Source organism: Babylonia areolata, chromosome 13 (genome assembly GCF_041734735.1).
Source record: "Babylonia areolata isolate BAREFJ2019XMU chromosome 13, ASM4173473v1, whole genome shotgun sequence".
Classification (NCBI taxonomy): domain Eukaryota; kingdom Metazoa; phylum Mollusca; class Gastropoda; order Neogastropoda; family Buccinidae; genus Babylonia; species Babylonia areolata.
Window position 1 is genome coordinate 642,537 of NC_134888.1, and position 6,443 is coordinate 648,979.

Here is a 6,443-nt window from a genome sequence, read left to right on the forward strand (position 1 = left end):
GTCCTATCCCTTGATGATGTCACCATTTGGGGTCAGTCATGAGGGGAGAAAGGGGGGGGGGTTGTCCTATCCCTTGATGATGTCACCACTTGAGGTCAGTCATGAGGGGAGAAAGGGGGGGGTTGTCCTATCCCTTGATGATGTCACCACTTGAGGTCAGTCATGAGGGGAGAAGGGGGGGGGGGTGTCCTATCCCTCCTTTCTCTACCACCACTGCCCTTGCAGAATCTCTCTGTGTTGACCTGAGTGTCGTTCAGTCTTCCACATTCGTCTTTGAGTTGTACATCTTCACGCCATTCATAGTTGTACATCTTCACGTCATTCATAGTTGTACATCTTCATCATAATTGGAACGTTGATGTAAGGATCTTGTGACAGGCAGAGAAAGAGGAATGTGAATAAAACGCAGTGTCTGTAAGACCAAAGTTTCGGTCATAATCCTAACCCAGACTCAGTGGGTAATACTGTTACTACCTTGCTGGAAGCCACCAGTGCAGGTAGCATTGTCATTTGGTCCTGGTAACTCTTGTCATTTTGCCTGGTTGGTAACATTGTGTGTCAGTCGAAAAGGTTACACCTTCCATCATTCTGCCTGGTTTGTTCTCACCTTGCTGGCAACTTCGTCAAACAAAATGGACAGAGAACGACTGAAACAACTTGTCACTTTAGGGCACTTTACTTGGGCCATGTGCTCACAATAATTGTATTTCTGAAAAGTGTACAGACAACCACCCATACTCCAAGTATCAGAAATTCAGCTTTTTTATTTATTTGCCGAAGGATGAAAAAAAAAACCATGTTTGCCATTAGTGGTCAAAATAACAGGGAGAGAATCAAGAACTGCATGAGATGTGAAAGTGGAATCTGTCTGAAGGCTGTAAAGAACTGCATGAGATGTGAAAGTAGAATCTGTCTGAAGGCTGTAAAGAACTGCATGAGATGTGAAACTAGAATCTGTCTGAAGGCTGTAAAGAACTGCATGAGATGTGAAAGTAGAATCTGTCTGAAGGCTGTAAAGAACTGCATGAGATGTGAAACTAGAATCTGTCTGAAGGCTGTAAAGAACTGCATGAGATGTGAAAGTAGAATCTGTCTGAAGGCTATAAGAACTGCATGAGATGTGAAACTAGAATCTGTCTGAAGGCTATAAGAACTGCATGAGATGTGAAAGTGGAATCTGTCTGAAGGCTATAAAGAACTGCATGAGATGTGAAAGTAGAATCTGTCTGAAGGCTGTAAAGAACTGCATGAGATGTGAAAGTAGAATCTGTCTGAAGGCTGTAAAGAACTGCATGAGATGTGAAACTAGAATCTGTCTGAAGGCTATAAGAACTGCATGAGATGTGAAACTAGAATCTGTCTGAAGGCTGTAAAGAACTGCATGAGATGTGAAACTAGAATCTGTCTGAAGGCTGTAAGAACTGCATGAGATGTGAAAGTGGAATCTGTCTGAAGGCTGTAAAGAACTGCATGAGATGTGAAACTAGAATCTGTCTGAAGGCTGTAAAGAACTGCATGAGATGTGAAAGTGGAATCTGTCTGAAGGCTGTAAGAACTGCATGAGATGTGAAACTAGAATCTGTCTGAAGGCTGTAAGAACTGCATGAGATGTGAAACTAGAATCTGTCTGAAGGCTATAAGAACTGCATGAGATGTGAAACTAGAATCTGTCTGAAGGCTATAAGAACTGCATGAGATGTGAAAGTGGAATCTGTCTGAAGGCTGTAAAGAACTGCATGAGATGTGAAACTAGAATCTGTCTGAAGGCTATAAGAACTGCATGAGATGTGAAACTAGAATCTGTCTGAAGGCTATAAGAACTGCATGAGATGTGAAAGTAGAATCTGTCTGAAGGCTATAAGAACTGCATGAGATGTGAAAGTAGAATCTGTCTGAAGGCTATAAGAACTGCATGAGATGTGAAAGTAGAATCTGTCTGAAGGCTGTAAAGAACTGCATGAGATGTGAAAGTGGAATCTGTCTGAAGGCTGTAAAGAACTGCATGAGATGTGAAAGTAGAATCTGTCTGAAGGCTATAAGAACTGCATGAGATGTGAAAATAGGACGTTACTGAAGGTGGCCAGGAGCTGCTCCCTATGGTCAGTCTGGAATACTGTTACAGTTCACACACTTTAACATCCACAGTGCCTTCTTTCTCTTGTCTTGTATGCTGCAGTAGTGAAGCCAGTGCAGTTATGTGTTGTATGCTGCAGTAGTGAAGCCAGTGCAGTTATGTGTTGTATGCTGCAGTAGTGAAGCCAGTGCAGTTATGTGTTGCTGAGAACACTTTGGACATACATGCTGTCGTTTTTCACATGGGTATGTCTGTTGATTTTCACTTGGATACATGTCTTTGGGTTTTCTTGAAAGTAGAATATTTCAGTAATAGGGTGTTTTCTTTTAACCTTTTATTGGGACGAAGGTTTACAGATGCAAATACTATTTGTATATTTGGAGGTTACAGCATTATGTATTGTTATGTATATCTGAGTATTAATCATTATACACCAGAATAATACAGACATAATAATAATAATAATTGTTATTTATTCACACTTTGATTCCATGTGAAATTATTATGTTAAATTTGCATCAAAATGATATAGGCAGAACAATAAGTATTCATTCGGGCTGATTCCATGTAATAATGCTTATTTACATTAATTAACATGATATATTCAGATGAATATAGTTGTAGAACTCAATACGTACCATTTCTACATGTTTATTTAAATGTCCTGATGATCGGGAAACATACCAAGTGCATGCATGTCAGTGTATGTCTTTGTGCAATGATTTCATGCTAAGTGAAAATGATAGTGTCGAAGTCTACTTAACATCAAGATATTTTGGTCTTTTTTTTGTAACAAAATCATAATGTGTCAAAATATTTTAACAGTATGTGTGCATGCATATGTGGGTGTACATGTGTGTGTGTGTGTGTGTGTGTGTGTGAAGAAACTGAAATCATCTGTGTGCATGCTAAGTATTTACGCATGTGGATGCACATGTACACACACATGCACACAGGACGAAGTGGAAGATCAAAATAGCCATGGCACTGAAGAAATGGCCGTGGTGATACTAATGGTGAATATCAGCTGCTGAAAGACTGGAAACGAGTTGTGGGAAAAGGATCAATTGACTATTTTGACCATTCAATATGTATGTGAATTTCTGTTATTCTTCCCTTGACAACGGTAACAATTTTGGTGTGCTCATATTGCATGTATAGCCATAAGAGGAGAATTAATTACATCTAGATTTTAATACTTTTTGCAGATTATGTATTCTTTCACCCCTTTTTAAAATACATTTTTAGATTATTATTTTTTTATATGTAACAACAGACTATACTCTGTGTATGTCCAGTTATCAACAGTATATCATTGTCTGCAGTATTTGATCCTTCACTGAATATGTAACAATCGGTTTTTCTTAACTGATGAAGTGGTTGGATGCTGTTAATGGACAAACTTTTTGTTTTACAGTTATCATTCTGTAAATGTAGCATTGTCAGAATGTGTATTTGGAGTTGTTTTTAACCAGGATTGAAACAGCTGAGTGGATATTTGTATTGCAGTAGTTGTGTAGTTTACCTGCACAAACTGATTGTAGACTGGATTGATAATTATGATTTTTTACTCCAGAAATGATTGAGGCCTTCCCCATTACTACCCAACCACCTCTCCACCGCTCTCCTCTCTCTACCCCACCCTCATCATCTTTGTACGTTTCATTGCAGAGCTACAGTCGTTATTGCTCAAACTGATTTGGCCTTCTGATGTCTGTACACTATCTACAATAATTTTCATTTTGCTGAAGGATTTCTGTTTTCATCAGTTCTTTTTAATCTGTCTGTCAGTTTTGTGATTCAGGGAATCAGATGGATATTTCTATGCTTGTGTATGTGCTTTTTTTTCTTTTTTTCTTTTTTCTTTTTTTTTGCTCTTGCACTTTAATGGAAAGACACTGTTCTGAAGCTTTTTTCGTGTGCTTTTTTTGTGTTCACTAACAGAATTAAAGTGGAAATCACAGCAGTGTTCTTTGATGGTTTTGATTTTGAAACTCTTTTCCTTTCTCTCTGTGGGTTTGTGTGTGTGTTATTGTGTACATTCCTCTGTGTGTGTGTGTGTGTGTGTGTGTGTGTGTGTGTGTGTGTGTGTGCACTCGAGTGTTTGTACGTGCATTTGTGTGTGTTTGTGTGTGTGTCAGTGTTTGTGCGCATGTGTGTGTGTGTGTGTGCTTGATTTTGTATATGTATATGTGAGTATGCGTGCATGCATGTGGGGTTTTGTGTGTGGATGTGTGTTGCATGTGCAAACGCATGTATGTCAGTGGAATATGTGAGTGCTCATGCACAAGCACATTTTATGCATATGAGACTTGTCTAAAATTCTGCTGTATTGTTTTGTATTAATGATTTTCTATTTAGGTCTACGTTTGTACCTCTTACGTTCTCACCACCCACCCACCCCTCCCTCCCTCCATATTTCTTGTGACCCCGGTACATTTGATAGTAAAAACATATTCTGTTATTTTCTTTGTCTTCACTGCTCTTGGAATGGTCTGGCAGCAGGCAGATAAACCACACAACAGCCACAAAATGCTGTTTCTCTCCCTTATAAAGCCAGCTGCAATATTTACTTGGGCCCAGCTTCTCTTGTAGTTCAAGACTGGATTGTACAGGCCCAGTGTGATAATACACATGGCACGTGGAGTGTTGCTGCTTTTATCGCTGCCACTGAACAGACCTAAGACTGATGCTGGTGCTGCTCTCCTCAGTATTTCTGAAGCTGATAATTTATGGAAGTGTTGAATTAACTAAAAACCACTTCAGCTACCGCTGCCACCACCACTGTTACCACTGCTGCGGCTGCTAGAAATGCTGTTCCATGGGTAAGTTGTGTGTTTAATTATCCTCCTGGGTAAGTTGTGTGTTCGAAGGAGTTGGGGGGAGGAGGGAGTGAATACTCTGTCAGTATTAGGATACCCATTCCTTCACAGCCTATACCCCTCACCACACCACCCTGTTCCACCACCCCAAGAAAAACAAGCTGATCAGATAAATAGCACACACACACACGCGCGCGCGCGCACACACACACACACAGTATTGAGCAAAGCTGAAAATGTTATCACCTTGTGACACTCACGTCAGGTTCGAGTGCACGTGCAGATCGAGCCCAAATACTGATGGCCAGAAAGAGCTCAGTGCTGAAGACACCCACACGTGCAGTACGCAGTGATACAGTAACGTTACAACAATGAAAGTTGTGTGCTGCGTGCACTGGTATCTTGAGCACCGCTATATGCTGCGAGTGTGGCTGTCTTGAACACAGCTACATGCTTCGAGTGTGTATCCTGAAAACAGATGTATGCTGCTCACATGAGTACCGCTACATGTTGCGTGTGTGGGTAACGTGAGCACCGCTATATGCTGCAGATGTGAGTACCTTTTCTGAGTACAGCTATATGCCGTCTGTGTGAGTATTTTTGTGCGCTGCTCCGTGCTGTGTGTGTGTCCAAGTGTTCAGTTCAGTTTAGTTACTTTGGCAGCATACATTCCTTTCTTAGCTTGGAAATGGAGGAAATGTGCACACCCCTGTGTGTGTGTGTGTGTGTGTGTGTGTGTGTGTGTGTGTGTGATGTGTTTGTCAGTGTGTGCGCGTGCGTGTCAGTGTGTGTGTGTGTGCGCGCGTGCGCCCAGTGTGTGTGTGTGTGTGTGTGTGTGTGTGTGTGCCGCGTGCGTGCATGTGTGTGTGTATGTGTGTGCGTGCGCGTGTGTTTGCGTGTGTGTGTGTGTGTGTGTGTTTGTGTGTCAGTGTGCGCACGCGTGCGTGTGTCAGTGTGTCCGTTCTCAGTTCTGTTATTCAGTAACCGTCTGGCGGCGCTTTGTACAAAACCTTGCCGGATAACTATACAACAAAACTCCTCATCACACGACATCACACAGTAAACACTGCCTTATATATATATATATATATATATATATATATATATATATATATATATATATATATATATATATATATATATATAATTTACGTCTATCCTGAAAATATATGTTCAACAGTCAGTAAACAACACATGGGATTCACCTTCGGTCTGTTGTTTACAGTTCAGTTCAGTTACTCAAGGAGGCGTCACTGCGTTCGGACAAATCCACACACACACACACACACACACACACACACAACAGCCGGATATGCAACAAACATGCCATTTCACAGATATTACGGAAGCGCACACTGCACGTAAAACCACACGAGCCCCGACACATAAACACACACACTCTCCTCTCTCTCTCTCTCTGACACGCGCGCGCCCATACACTCCCCTCCCCTCCCCCCTCAGTTGACTGGACTCAGATCCTTCTTCTCTCTACCTTTCTTTCCGTGAGGACTGATCATATATTTAATTTTGCTCATTTGAAAAATAAC

The 6,443-nt window shown here is 41.1% G+C and overlaps 1 long non-coding RNA gene across 1 annotated transcript; it reads left to right on the plus strand.

Annotated features, from left to right (window-relative positions):
* Nucleotides 1-24: 24 nt before the first annotated feature.
* LOC143288951 (uncharacterized) lies at nucleotides 25-4,040 on the plus strand. The gene is made up of 2 exons (XR_013056156.1): nucleotides 25-1,942; nucleotides 2,033-4,040. It is a non-coding gene; the product is annotated as an uncharacterized LOC143288951 (long non-coding RNA).
* Nucleotides 4,041-6,443: the final 2,403 nt, after the last annotated feature.